The sequence below is a fragment of the Mastomys coucha genome, unplaced genomic scaffold, assembly GCF_008632895.1.
Source record: "Mastomys coucha isolate ucsf_1 unplaced genomic scaffold, UCSF_Mcou_1 pScaffold13, whole genome shotgun sequence".
Lineage (NCBI taxonomy): Eukaryota > Metazoa > Chordata > Mammalia > Rodentia > Muridae > Mastomys > Mastomys coucha.
The window spans coordinates 11,357,528-11,372,987 of record NW_022196895.1 but is presented as its reverse complement, the minus strand read 5'-3'; the positions used below and the strand labels follow the sequence as shown (position 1 = coordinate 11,372,987).

General features: G+C 38.3%; 1 protein-coding gene and 1 non-coding gene across 3 annotated transcripts in view; one reads left to right on the top strand and one right to left on the bottom strand.

Annotated features, from left to right (window-relative positions):
* The window catches only part of Ss18 (SS18 subunit of BAF chromatin remodeling complex), a 138,404-nt gene that overhangs the window by 53,470 nt on the left and 69,474 nt on the right, over window positions 1-15,460 (top strand). The gene's annotated exons all lie outside the window — the stretch shown is intronic.
* LOC116087841 lies at window positions 11,468-11,571 on the bottom strand. Its single transcript, XR_004117641.1, has one exon. It is a non-coding gene; the product is annotated as a U6 spliceosomal RNA (small nuclear RNA).

Below are 15,460 nucleotides of genomic sequence, written 5' to 3'. Positions count from 1 at the left end.
TATATTGAGAAAAATGTATTTTCACTATTGCTGTAGACGAGCATCTATGTAAGACTGTTAAATCGATTATTGTTTTATATCAAACAACTTTTATATTATTTATTTTTATTTTTATAATAATTTATAAATTTTAAGGAATACGACAAAAAATATATTATAGGTATTGAAGGGGGGGTCTATGGGAGGAGCAGTGGTACAAAAGGGGAACAAGAATGTGATGTAATTCTATTTAATTAAAAAATGTTTTTAAATGTTAAAAAAAGGAAACACTAACAGTTGTTCTTCAAGCAGAAAGAAATGATCAAATAAGAAATAAAAATATGAGTTTAATAAATACACACATAAAATCAAATAAATATCAACTGCATAAAAGGATGACAGTCTCTTTTTTTTTGAAAGATGATTTTATTAAAGTTATTGCACTTGGTCATTTTATTGCTACAGCCCAAGGCCATTCAATTGTAACACCTCCCAATTCTGACTGTAAAGATTCTCTCATTTTCCTCATGCATTTCAAGTTTAAATGTAAGCATAAGACATTCATACAAAAATCTACATAGCACTTGGAACGTATTTCTTGTCCGTGATCACAGTTAGGAGTGTAAGGAGTCCTCTGTTAAGACTGGCCCATTCTCTGCATCTTCTGATTTTCTGTGAAGTCCTGTACAGTTGTATAGAGGCAATACCTTTATAGTAAGAAGCAAGCTTAGTGGTCACAAACACACAAAATAACAATGAAATCTCATTAGAAACTTAGGAGTACTATGTTTCAAAGACCAGCAAATCTGAACTATACATTCACTAATAACTTGACAATGGCAGATTCAATGCTGTCTTTTATACTAATATTGGGGGAAGAGGGATTTACGTCTAAGTAAAGTTGTCTTTGTTGTTGGGTTTTTTTGGTTTTGTTTTTGTTTTTGTTTTGTTTTTTCGGTTTTTTTGAGATAGAGTTTCTCTGTATAGCCCTGGCTGTCCTGGAACTCACTCTGTAGACCAGGCTGGCCTCGAACTCAGAAATCCACCTGCCTCTGCCTCCCAAGTTCTGGGATTAAAGACATGTGCCACCACAGACCAGCTCTGTTGTTGTCATTTTCTGACTTTTAACTTTGGAAATAGTAAAAGTTCCCATATCAAGGGAAAATACTGGCAAATTACTATTTTAAAGGAATTGCTTTTCCCTTTAAGTAAGTTCAAGCTTGTTTGTTTTTTCTGAACTATTTTGTAAAGGGCAGAAAATAGACACGTGGAAAACACAGTATGGCTTCTCTATTCGGCCTAAGAAGGCAAAAACGTGTAGGGATGACTCATTACTACTCTGATTGTGTGGACTGGTACAAATACCCACTGCCACCAAAGGAACATTGTTTCCTTTCTTGTGGTTACAGGGCCCCTATGCAGTACAGGCTGGCCTCAAACTCATGATTTCTCTCTCTTTATCTCCAAGTTACAGGAATGTCATCACTACACAAGGCTCAAATAAACCTTTTAATAGTGTACAAGCATTAAAATATATGTGTTGCTGGGAGCAAGATCATCAAATGATTTCCAAATGAAAATTTAGTGTACAATAACTGCAAATGAAAATTTAATATACAATAACAGGTTGTGCTTCTACTTTTCTTATTTGTGTTTATAACACGTAAATTTGTTTTTCTGTTATCTGCTTTTCTAATTTCTTACATTTTAACTAGTATCTATGAGCTACATATCTATCCAGAAAGCATAGTCACTTGCCTAAAATAACTTTCATTGGGAAAAGAACACAGTCTGAACTGTTAGAGCTTTCCCTCCCTCCAGTGTGGATGGAGACAAGCCTTCCAATGGGAAGGTAGGAGATCATTTCTAGAATGTGGGAAAAGTAAGAGATGATTTTTAGGGTGAGATCACTGTAGGATGACAGTCTCTTATGGGCTTACATAGAGGTACTTGGTGTACTGGCTGTTTTTGTGTGTCAACTTGACACAGGCTGGAGTTATCACAGAGAAGGGAGCTTCAGTTGGGGAAGTGCCTCCATGAGATCCAGCTGTGGGGCATTTTCTCAATTAGTGATCAAGGGGGTAGGGCCCCTTGTGGGTGGTGCCACCCCTGGGCTGGAAGTCTTGGGTTCTATAAGAGAGCAGGCTGAGCAAGCCAGGGGAAGCAAGCCAGTAAGGAACATCTCTCCATGGCCTCTGCATCAGCTCCTGCTTCCTGACCTGCTTGAGTTCCAGTCCTGACTTCCTCTGGTGATCAACAACAATGTGGAAGTGTAAGCTCAATAAACCCTTTCCTCCCCAACTTGCTTCTTGGTCATGATGTTTGTGCAGGAATAGAAACCCTGTCTAAGACACTTGGGGTCAAAATTAATGCACAATGTGTAAAGGGGTAAATGAAGTTAAAGGGTCCAAACTTGCATTGTGTGAAATAGTAAATCTTTGCATTCATACTAATGCTTGATTGGTCAAAAGGCATGCTTTGTTCTTGGGGAAAATTACCAAGAAATTCATATAAGAATGTTTAAAAATAATAAAAATTAATCAAAAACAAGAAAAGAGCTAGGCATGGTGGCACATAACTATGATTCTAGCACTCAGGAGCCAGAGCCATGAGGACTGTCAAAAGTTTAAGGCCAGCTTGGTCTACATAACATAGTGAGCCAGCCTGCCTGAACCACAGAGGAAGAACTTTGTCTCAAAACAAACAAGAAAAATGGCCAAGAAATAAAAGGACCTAGGGATGAAGTTCAGTTCTAGAGTATAAGCATAGGACATACAACGTCTTGAGCTCAATCCCTAGAAAGAATAGGGAAAGAAAAAAAAAGAAAAGAAAACAGTATGGAATGAAAAATAAAAATTAAATGGTATTTAGTTGATTTAAAGATAATTATATTAACACTTATATTCTCCATAGTAATTTAAACATTTTAATTAGATGACTTAGATCTTAAGAACATTTTTAGACAGGGTCTCATGTAACTCAGGCTGGCCTCAAACTTGCTATATAGCTGAGGCTAGTCTTGAACCCTTTCATTCTCCTGCCTCTGCGTCCTAAGTTTTGAGAAAATAGATGTATGCCATGTACCTAGCCACAAGATCTTGTTATTGAAAATGGATTTTAAGAGGACTAGGGAAATTGCTCTGCAGTTAAGAACATTTCTCTGTTTTCCAAAGGACCCAAGTTCACTTTTCAGAACTCAAGGCAGATGGCTCATAGTTGCCTATAACTCCAGTTCCAGAGGGATCTGATGTCTCTGGCCTAGAGGGTACCTGCACTCACACACACACACACACACACACACACACACACACGCATGCACTCACACACATGCACTCACACACATGCACTCACACATACACTGACACACACACATACACTGACACACACACACATACACACACTCACACATACACACACACATGCACAGACACACACTCACACACATGCACACACACTCACACACATGCACTCACACTCACACACACACATACTCTTAGGTGAGGATGAAGAACAAGTAATATTAAGATTAGCTTAATTTACCAAAATGACCTATCAACTAATTTTTTTTGGTTTTTCGAGACAGGGTTTCTCTATGTAGCCCTGGCTGTCCTGGAACTCACTCTGTAGACCAGGCTGGCCTCGAACTCAAAAATCCGCCTGTCTCTGCCTCCCAAGTGCTGGGATTAAAGACTTGTGCCACCACTGCCCGGCTTAACTTTAAATTTTATGTGGGGATTACAATAGCCTTCTTGGTGATTAATGAAACAAGCACTCCCCAAATTGAAACAATATGTAATCTTCAGCAGCATGTGTGACATGTATGATATGCTCTCTTCCTTCTTCATGCTATCACCGTGGCAAATAGCTAGGAATTGCCCATATGACTTAAGCAATTGTGAAAATTGACAAGAACTGATTGTATGGTACAACTTGATGCAAATTTCAAACTTTATAAGGAGACAGAATACATTCTCCGACAAAAGTGAAATCAATAAAAAAATAACTAAGAGCCTAATTGCAGAATACAATTTATTTAATTTTTTTAGGAAAACCCACACATCATAGAAGAATTACCAACAGGAATTGAAAAAATACTTTGACAATCATAAAAATAAAGCATATTAGAGCTATTGTGTTATATCCAAAATAATGACTAAGCAGGAGACCATGACACGAAGTACTCACTTAAAAAGGAAGAAGATAGGGTTGCAGAGAAGATTCTACAGTTAGAGTGAGTGCTACTCTTTCAGAGGATCTAAGTTCAGTCTCTAGCACCTGTGTGGTGTTTTATAGCTGCCTGTAACTCCATTTTGAGAGTGTCTCATTTCATAACATCTTCTGGCCCCTCTGGGCTCCTGCATGCATGTGGTGTGCATAAACATATATGCACATTCATTAAATTAATAAGTAAACAAAAAATTTAAAATAGAAGGAAAGACAAAAGTCAATCGCCCAGACACTAATGTCAAGGCGATTTATTGATTTATTTATTATATCTAATTTTATGGTGCTGGAGAGCAAACCAATAGCTTTATTTTGCAGTGAGGTTTTGCTATGCTGCTTTGACTCCTGACAGGTTGCACACATGCACCTGTCTAGGATCTATATTTGGATCTGTGGGTGAGAAACACATACACATTAGCTTATTTTTAAAATGCATTAGCGGGGGCTGGTGAGATGACTCAGCAGGGAAGAGCACTGACTGCTCTTCTGAAGATCATGAGTTCAAATCCCAGCAACCACATGGTGGCTCACAACCACCCGAAATGAGATCTGATGTCCTCCTCTGGTGCATCTGAAGACAGATACAGTGTACTTCCGTATAATAAATAAATAAATCTTTAAAAAATAATAATAATAAAATGCATTAGCTACCTCAATGTCTGGGGACCTCTAAACCTTCCCCTGCTACCCCAAGACCAATCAAGGAAGTGGTCAGTGACTACTTATCCGAAGTCTCACATGGTTGGGTGGCTTTATTTCCTGTCATTCCTGTGTCCCATCCTTTTACCCCAAGTCATGGTGATTCTCTTGTTCATCTCTGTCCTACTTGCACAACTCTCAGTGCTCTGCACTGTGCCCATCTAATGGCCATTGGCATCTTTATTGATAGGGTCAAAAACCAATTAGAGATAAAGACCTTCAGCATCTGGACAGGCAGAATTACAATTGAATCAAAACGTTAGAACCAATCTCCAACGCCTCACCTTTTCTGTGGGGAGGAAACCTCTTCTCTCAGACATAAATTGAGTACAACCATAACAATTATGTAAATTGCAGAGTATGATATACAATTAACATCCAGTCTATAATATTTGGCTATTAGATATGTACTCAACCATCATTCCTAACTTAAAGAGTTTACAATTCTATACCTGAATTGTTTTGATTTTAGCCTGTAACACCATTTGAAAAACATGTTTTTAATTCTCTAACATAACTTTAATGTTAAACAACTTAAGTTTGCTTATGGGAATATAGTTAGTCTTCAAACCCATCAGAAATCTGAAAACAAATTAAATATTACCTGAGTATATAGGAAGCATCAAGTGTAGCTTCTCACACTTACACAATTGTAGAGACAGCTGCCTACCTGGACAGTCCCCTCATTTCTTATAACGTTGGAGCCTTCAGGCTGTCTTCAGCCTTTAGGACTGAGCCATGTGACAGACCCAGAAATGCAGTAGGAATATGACGGACTAGCTTACCCTGTCTTGGCAGAGATTAGTAGTCAACTATCCCGCCTGTTTGTCCTTTTTGGACAGTATTTTGCCTGCAGATGAAATAGGCAATTCTGCCCCATGGCTACCTTGCCATGATAAGCAACCTCACCTGGAGATAAAGATGCTCAGTTCTTCTTTGAAGGAGAATAAGTAAACTGTCAAGAGCAGACATGTCTCATTGCCAAATTATCCTTAATAATGAGATATAATAATTAAATGTCACAATCTGTAAATTTCTGATATTTTTGAAGACTTTCTATGTAAAGTATATTTGAACTGTTAAACCTTAGTTACTCTATTTGAGTAAATTGAAAGCACTTTATTATAATTAGAGTCTAACCTAACTGTGAGTTTAGTATCTGGCCCTTAATTTGCATTACTTAATCATCCTAAGCAGTTTGCAATAGCAGTTATAAAGGGACTGAGTCAAAATTTTGTGTTCTTAAGTGAGTTGCATAGGCACAATGCCTACCTAAGAATAACAACATTAATTTCAAATTTTGTATCAATATACAGATTTATACCAATGAAAACCTTAATTCTATATTGTTGCAGTAAATATTAAAAAATGATCCCGCCAACTCTCTGCAGATAGCCCCCACAGCATCTGGCTTGCTTGTCCTGTGAACCACTAGTTCCCTCCCTGCTATAATCCCTGTAACAGGCAGTCCCCCACTCCAGTAACCAAATAGATCCACCATCCTCGTGGTTAGACAATACAATACCCAGTAGCCCAGTAAAATTAGACTCTTAAGCTTATAGTTAACCAATTAGATTTATGTATCAATAAAATCTCAATTTACAAAATGCCAATAAATAATTTCAGAGCCAACTGTTAATGATAAAGCTTTAAGCCAATATTCTAACCTTATGAAATCATAGCTACTTGTGGCTGGTAATTGTCACATGCGTTCATGTCCACAGTCACGGTTCTTCCCTTACTCTGAGATACTCTGTCTCTCTCTGTCTCTCTCTGTCTCTCTCTCTCTCTCTCTCTCTCTCTTTCTCTCTACAACTCTTAGCTCTACCTTCCTTTTCCCTGTCCAATCACTGGCCTCCTCTGCACTGATGTAATTGGACAGGGAAAGTCCTGCTACACTATATCAATATGCAAATTCTGTACCAATGTAAGAAATTATAACCAATTTTATACCAATTATAAAGATTTCTATCAATGTAAGATTATGGCTACACAATTCTTTGTTCAAGAATAAATTTAGTAATCCATCCCATCTATTTCCTCCCTGTTCAAAATTATGACCATTCCCAAATTATCTCTTAAAATGACAGCCTATCTATGATTTGTAAAATAACCATAACCAGACACCCAAACCAAAGGAATCGGGCTGATGACACTCCATGGCTTCTTCTTGCTGAATAGGGGTGGCGAGAAAATTTTTAAAGAGGTGGGGAGGGCTAAGAAAATTAGAAAATTGGTTAGACATATGAAAGCTAGCTTTAGCATCTGTTATCCAATCTCTGTGTGCTTAGAAGGTTCAGGGCTTGACTCAAGTTTTGACTGGATCCGTCTGAAAGCCTGAATGAGACAAGACCATCTGTAATCAATGGCAATTCCTAAAGCTGTTCTGGAAGTAAGTCTCTGGACAGCATCAGGAAGCAAGGGCTGGAACAGCAGGTCAGTGCAGCATCTCTGAGGATGGATCTTGCCAAAGCTGTACATTCTGTAATATATGAATCTCACAACCAAGATTTTTAGCAGCAGCAAGGTATTCATATGGATTGTGCAGGGTACACAGATCAGATAAGGATGAAATTTTACTCTTGGTTTGAGTAGGTAAAAGGCAACTGTCTTTTTATGAGTTAATTTTATTAATAACAAATTATAATTAATCTTCATTCATGTCATAAGAAGGAGGGCATAAAGAATCTATTTTTGTTTTTGTTTTTGTTTTTGTTTTTCAAGACAGGGTTTCTCTGTGTAGCCCTGGCTGTACCTGAAACTCACTCTGTAGACCAGGCTGACTTCAAATTCAGAAATCCACCTGCCTCTGCCTCCCAAGTACTGGGATTAAAGGCGTGCGCCACCACTCCCAGGTAGGCATAAAGTGAAACTGTCCCACAGTTTCACAAACCGGGTTCTCTCTTGCCGAAGGGAGAAAGGGGACCTGAAACACAGAGTTCGAGAACAAAGGGACACGAAGCCAAGTTGAAGAGTTCCAATCAAGGCTTGCCACTTTACTTTTGGGGTTCAGAATTTATACATACACAAGAAAGCAAAACTGGATCTCTAGGTTACAATGACATTTGCATAACATAAACAATGTGGGAGGAGTCAGGAAAGAGTCAAGGGAAAGCCGGGCTGCCTGGCGTGCCAGCTCTTGGCAGCAGTCAACAGTGGATGTCCTCAGACGGTCAGTTTGTTTCATTCAACAATGTCCTCAGCCAGTGGACATGCCAGCCACCAGGCGTACCTTCCTCTGGAATCCAGGCGGAACTTCAGTGTTGTGGGCCTTTGTTTTAGGCACAGCAGGCGTGAGCTGACAGTCTCAGGTTGTAAGCTCTGAGGTCGAAGAGTTGAGGCAGGAGGGAGGAACCCAACAATAAAGAATCTTATGGATTCCATAACCAAAAGAGATTTATTGTCTCATTTTAGCTTAAGTTTTGGCTAGAGACATTTTTATGTCTCAGCCAGTTATTGGGCTGTTGAGAAATCAGCAGATCAAGTTATCTGTCTTGTTTGATTTTCTTGAGGTTTTCAAAATCCTCAGGAGGTATTCCCCTGTCATATCTGATCCATATCACTCTGGAAGGAGTTCAGAGCCTTTTCTCCTTTCCTGTCAATACAAATACAGGGCCTCTCTCCCAGAATAGCATGTCCTTGGTCCAGTAACGGGAAATCATTAACGGTATAGCGTGACCTCTCTCCCAAAGGAATTTTAATATAACCATCAAACTCATGATCACATACATGCATTTTGATAATTAAAACAATTCAAAGCAATTAAGGCAATCTAAACAAATACCAATCATCAAGACAGTGCTTCTTTACCACCTCCTGCTTTTTGACCTACAATTTAAGATCAAAAGCCTCAATATTTTATACATTATATATATTTAAATTCTCCCTACTATGGAGATTGGTATCTCTGTGGGTACATATTGTAGTTGCCCCTTTCTCTTTATTTAACTCTCAAGGCCTAAGCTTCTATTATCTGAGATAGGTTAGGCTTCCTATCTCTTGCTTTCAATCTAATATTTTTTTTAAGATTGAATGCCTCAATCTTTATAAATCTCTATATTTGACTTTAATTAAATTCCCTTCTACTTACTGTATAAGCCTATTTATGGGCCCCAATTTTTGTTATACCAGGCTGGTGACAATCCCAGAAATCCTGTGTAGACCACGTTCAAAGATGTGGAGAATTTGCCCTAGCAAGACTTTTAAATACCTTTAAAGTATGTATTCATTCATTCCCCTACCTTCTCCCTTCTGTGGAGCTTAATACCTGCTGCCCCTACCATCTAACTCTCTGCCTCTCATCTTAAGATCCTTCCATCAGTTCTGAACCATGGGAAGAAAGCTCCGTGTAGCTCTGGCAAAATCTGTATATTCCCTTCTATCCTTTAAAACAATTAAATAAGATTTATAAATCTCTATCCTTTATTTATCTGGTGGCTGGAGGCAGGAAGCTTTATTGTCTTCTTACTGTCTCCTCCTAGCAGGTAGCCTGGGGTAAATCCTTGCCAGCAGCTGGCTGTGTTCCTTTGTTCCAGTTTCCAGGCTTGCAAAGGAACCACATGACTCATAGCTGAGAAATCAAATCCCCCCTTCTAAACTTATCTCATGGTGCGTGTGTATTGTCTCTTTTATTGAGGAATCTCTAAATTATCTTAATAGCGTATGGCCTATCATGTTGGGAACCATCTGTTGAGGTGAATTTTTGCTACACCATTTTGGCTCCGGGCAGGTCGCATGCACACACCCTACCCCACCCAGGAGCTATCTTTGGATTCTTGGATGAAACACACATGCACATATTACCTTAATTTTAAAATGCCTTGTCTACCTCAAAGTCTTAGCACCCATAAACCTTCCCCTGCTACCCCAGGCCCAATCAAGGAAGTTTCCAGTGGCCACTTATCTGGAGTCTGGTTGGCTTTATTTCCTGTCACTCCTGTGTCCCATCATTCTCTTGTTCCTCTCTGAGTTCTCACTGTGTAACTCTTTGTGCCTCACCCCATGCTCAGCTATTGGCCATTAGCATCTTTATTGATAGATCAAACACGAATTAGGGACAAGGACCTTTAGCATCTGGACATGCAGATTCCTGATTGAACCAAAGCTTTAGAACCAATCTCCAACACGCATACATGCTAGGCAAGTACTATACCATTGAGATATAGCCCATCTCTAAGATGTTATATTTCATAAATGCAAAAAGCATCAGGGCCAATGACTGTGGAATAAAACCTCTGCAGCCTGTAGCAGTGAATCTTTCCTCTTTACAATCTGATTTTCTTGCAGTTTGTCATCCTGATGCAAAACTAGTTGGTCCAAGAGAACACCTGTAGGCTTATACTTTTCAAACACCTACTTTAATAAGGGTTCTTAAGTGCTTCAACCTTCCTTATAGCCCACCAACCAAAGGTATGGGAGGGAAATGGCTAATAGGACAAGGGGGACTTGGACCTGTTGAGAAGTAGTGCCTTGGGGCAATTCCAATGTTTGTTGTCTATAGTCCAGTTCACTAGCAAAACACCAAACATGAATCAGCTCAGTCCAGAAGAAACTGAAAGGCTCTGCCCATAGGCTTGAGTGCACCAAAGCAGCAAGAAGCAGCTTGAACACCACCAGAAGGTCTTTGGTGCTCTTCTCTCTATGAAGTCACAACAAGCAAAGATCAGCGAAGAAAGCAAGGCAAACCAATGCAAGTGCTTCGTCAGTGAAGACCAGCATCAACAAAGCCCAGTGAAGACCAGCAAGGTGAACCAACATCAGAGCGCCATCCACTGTCTGTTGGGTTATACTTATATTCTTTCCAAACATCATATGTCCTGTCAACCCTCTGCTCCAGCAAAACAACACATGCCCTTTCACCAGACAGCTTCCAGAAGAAAAAAAATCATATGACACAATTGAGTCTCCAACAAAACCAGCAAATCCTACTTCAAACACCATAAAGTATGACTGAGAAAACCTAAAGAAGACCCAAGTGAGGGGAAACCAGATTCCTGAGTGAATGACTCACATTGACCTCTAGACACTCGATGAAATACCAACAGGAATTCCAATACTTTCATTATTTCCCAGTAAGTACTTGAGTCAATACTTAAATACAATGTGATGAACTTTCACATATGCATCTACCCATGGAACCATGGCCTTATTAAAGACATAGGGGATGTCCATCATCCCCAGAAGATCCCTTGTTCCAGTTTCCTTGTAGTTCCTCATCCATCCTCATTTCTAATCAGTCATCTATTATGTCTCTGGTTTAACTCACTTTTTTGCCTGTGTCAGTTTTTACATAGATGGAATCAACAGGTTATAGCCTTTTCTATTCTGAATTCTTTATAAGATTTGTGTATTTTATTGCTGCTAATCATGTGCTGCTCCCTTTTAACAGCTGACAAGCATTATGTTCTAGGTATGGACTACATTTGCCCACCAACCTGCACTGAGTACTTGTATTATTTCCAGCTTTGTATTATTGTATTAAACTCTTGGTGTAGGCAGTAAATCTGGCGTAAAGGGTAAGAATTCCAACCTCTCAACCTCCATATAAATTTATAGTTTTTTTCTTTTAAATATGGAACGCTTCACAAACTTGCATGTCATCGTTGCACAGGGGCCATGTTAATCTCTGTATCATTCCAATTTTAGTATATGTGCTGCCGAAGTGAGCACTAAATTTATAGTTTAAAATATTAATTTAAATAAAAATATTTTTTAAATTATATTTTGAAAGCAATGTAATTTCTGGTATTGTGTTACAATAGCCTAAGCTGACAGACAAATTTTTAAACATGTTACTTCTTTTTTTTTTTTTTTTTCCCCAAGACAGGGTTTCTCTGTGTAGCCCTGGCTGTCCTGGACTCACTCTGTAGACCAGGCTGGCCTCGAACTCAGAAATCCGCCTGCCTCTGCCTTCCAAGTGCTGGGATTAAAGGTGTGTGCCACCACGCCCGGCTAACATGTTACTTCTTTATTACATTAAAATATCATTTTTTAGCCAGGTTTGGTGATGTGGATCTTCAATCCCAGAACTCAAGAAGCAGAGGTAGGTGGATCTCGGCAGAGTCAAACTCAGCCTGGTCTACATAGCAAGGTCCAGATCAGTCAGGCTACACTGACATTATGTCTCAAAAACTTTATTATTTTATTTCTGGGAATTATAATTAATAACTTGAAGCAATTTGTTTTGATTTAATACCTTAATTAATTAATTAATTAATTTTTTATTTTATTATTTTATTTTGTTTTTGGTTTTTCGAGACAGGGTTTCTCTGTGTAGCCCTGGCTGTCCTAGTACTCACTCTGTAGACTAGGCTGGCCTTGAACTCAGAAATCCACCTGCCTCTGCCTCCCAAGTGCTGGGATTAAAGGTGTGCTTCACCACTGCCCGGCCTATTTATTTATTTCTTATATAACTAGTGACATGGTTACTGATCATATGATGAGTTATTTTTATTTATTTTTTCTGTCTTTTCTTATTTTTTTTATTATTTAAAAGCATTTTATATATCAAACATAATAATATTGAGTATTTTGAGAATCAAATAATACATAAAAAATTTGTTCAATTTTTATATTCATATCCTTTCATAACCTAAATATATCATTAATGAATATTTAATACTATCCATAACTGAAAATACTATATCTAATGTTGAAAACTAAAATTTTCAAAACATACAAAATATTCTTTGGGAGATAAGCATAGTAAAAGAGAATAAAACATTAAAAATGAATCATTAAGGAATATATTCAAAAACCCTTATATGATGCCACCTGACATAGTGAGAGAGTATTTAAAACACATTATATATCTGTGTACATTGTTTAACAATCAGTTTACTTAAAAAAGATTATCAGTGTTTCTAGGAGAAAAAATATTTTATCAGTAAGTATATTTAAAAAATTTCAAAGTAGCAGAAACTCTTTTAAGTTAAACATTAAGAAAATGCTAATTTCGGGGCTGGCGAGATGGCTCAGCGGGTAAGAGCACTGACTGCTTTTCGAAGGTCCTGAGTTCAGATCCCAGCAACCACATGGTGGCTCACAACCACCTGTAATGAGATCGGACTCCCTCTTCTGGTGCATCTGAAGACAACTACAGTGAATTACTAAATACAGAGAGTGGGGCCGGAGCAATCAGGGCTGGCAGAGGTCCTGAGTTCAATTCCCAGCAGCCGCACACATGATAGCTCATGGCCATCTGTACAGCTACAGTGTATTCATACACATAAAATAAAATAAAGTAAAATCAATCTAAAAAGAAAAAAGAAAATGCTAATTTCAAGCACAGTGAGAAAAATTATCGATATTTCCATGATGTTTGTAGAGTATGATTTTAATATTTTCAACTGTTGATATTCAACATAGTTATTTTAAGATATACTTCGTTGTTATGTCTCCCTTTTCATTTCTGACTTTATTAATTTGGATACTGTCTCTGTGCCCTCTGATTAGTCTGGATAAGGGTTTATCTATCTTGTTGATTTTTTCAAAGAACCAGCTCCTGCTTGTGTTGATTCTTTGTATAGTTCTTTTTGTTTCTCCTTGGTTTGATCATTTCCTGCTGTCTACTCCTCTTGGGTATATTTGCTTCTTTTTGTTCTAGAGCTTTCAGATGTGCTGTCAAGCTGCTAGTGTTAAGCTCTCTTTAGTTTCTTTTTGGATAATATCTTAATTTAAAACATGCAATTCTTCACATTTGTATAGCTTCTTTCTTCTCCCCTCCCCCCTCCCTCCCTCCCTTTCTCCCTTCCCCATGCCCAGGGTCTTTCTATGTAGCTCTGGCTGTCTTGGAACTCACAGAGATCCACCTCACACCGTATTCAGCCCTTCTCTTTCCTGATAGTATTTTGACACTCAAATTCTGTCATTAGCTCCAAAACCATAACTTGACTTTTGTAATCTTGTCTTGTAACATGATAGATTTGTAACAAAAGTATATATCTGCCTCTTCTGTCCTGTTTACTATGAGGCTAACTTTACTGCTTTAAAAAATATTCTTTTTATGGATTTAACCTTACTTTCTAACACTGTATTACTTTAGCATTAAGGCTTCCCTTCAGAGCAGTGTGTGCTGATACATACATACCTGTAATGATGGTATTTGGAGGATGAGGCAGGAGGATTAAGGTCAACCTTGTGTGTTCCAGAGCAGCTTGGAGTACATGAGACCTTGTTTAAAACAAGGTTTTCTTTGATATTTCTTGTAGGTCGTGTATTCTATTTGTCAATTTCTCAAATGTTGTTTGTAGGGAATATCTTAATTTCTCCTCCTCTCTCTCTCTCTCTCTCTCTCTCTCTCTCTCTCTCTCTCTCTCTCTCTCTCTGTCTCTGTGTGTGTGTGTGTGTGTGTGTGTGTGTGTTTATGTGTGTCTTCTCTGCCTGTCTGTGTGTATGTGTGTGTGTATGCATGTGCATGCAGGTGTATTTGCAAATGGGGGGGGGGCAAAGGTTGACATTGGTTGTGTTTTTCTCAATCACTTTCCAAGTTATTTTTTGAGACAGGATGTTTGACTGAACATACAGTGCACAAATTTGGCCAGGCTGGATGGCCAGTGAACTCTAGGAATCTGCCTGTTTCTGCCTCTCTATGAAAGTTGTACACTACCATAACCCTGTTTTGTTTTGTTTTGTTTTGTTATGTTTTGTTTTAATGTGGGTATTAAGTATCCAGATTCAAGTCCTCTGACTTGTGTAATAAGCACTTTAGCAACAGAACCAGCTCTGGCTTTAAATTTCTCCTTCATTTACTGAAGGATAGTTTTGCTAGGTATAGAATTCTTCTTTGATATACTTGTCCTGCCTTAATTTCTTATTTTAAGAAACACATATTTTAATTAACTATAATACTGTAGACTCAGACAGCCAAGTGGCTTAGTGGGCAAAAGAGCTTGTGCCAAGCCTGACAAAACTGAGTTTGATCCACTGGATAAACATGTTGAAAGGAGAAACAATTCCTGTGAAGTAAATTGTCCTCAAGCCTATATATATGAACCTCAGTATACTTACATGAACACATGCACATATTCACATATTTTCTCTCTCTCTCTCTCTCTCTCTCTCTCTCTAAATGGAAATTCTTTCATTCTTTCAAATTAAAATAGACTATGCATATATGTCATCTTTCTTAAAAGATTTACTATTTTTAGTTTATGTTTATGGGTGTTTTCCCTACACACTGTTTACTGTATGTATGCCTGCTGCCTGTAGAGTTAAGAAAAGGATATAAGATCCTCTGAAATTGGAGTTACAGACAATTGTGAACCATCATGTGGTTCTGGGAATCAAACTTACATCCTCTGGAAGAGCATTCAGTGCTCTTTTCTTCTAAGACATCTCTCCAGCCCAATTCATTATTTTTCAATATAAGGTTAGCAAAATTAGGGGTCTAAAGAGATGGTTCAGTGGTTAAGAGTATACACTGCTTCTGTAGAAGACTCAGCTTTGGTTCCTAGAACCTACTTCTCTGCTGGATTTCAACCACCTGTAACTTCAGCTCAAGGAAATCTGATGTTCTCTGACACACACACACACACACACACACACACACACACACACA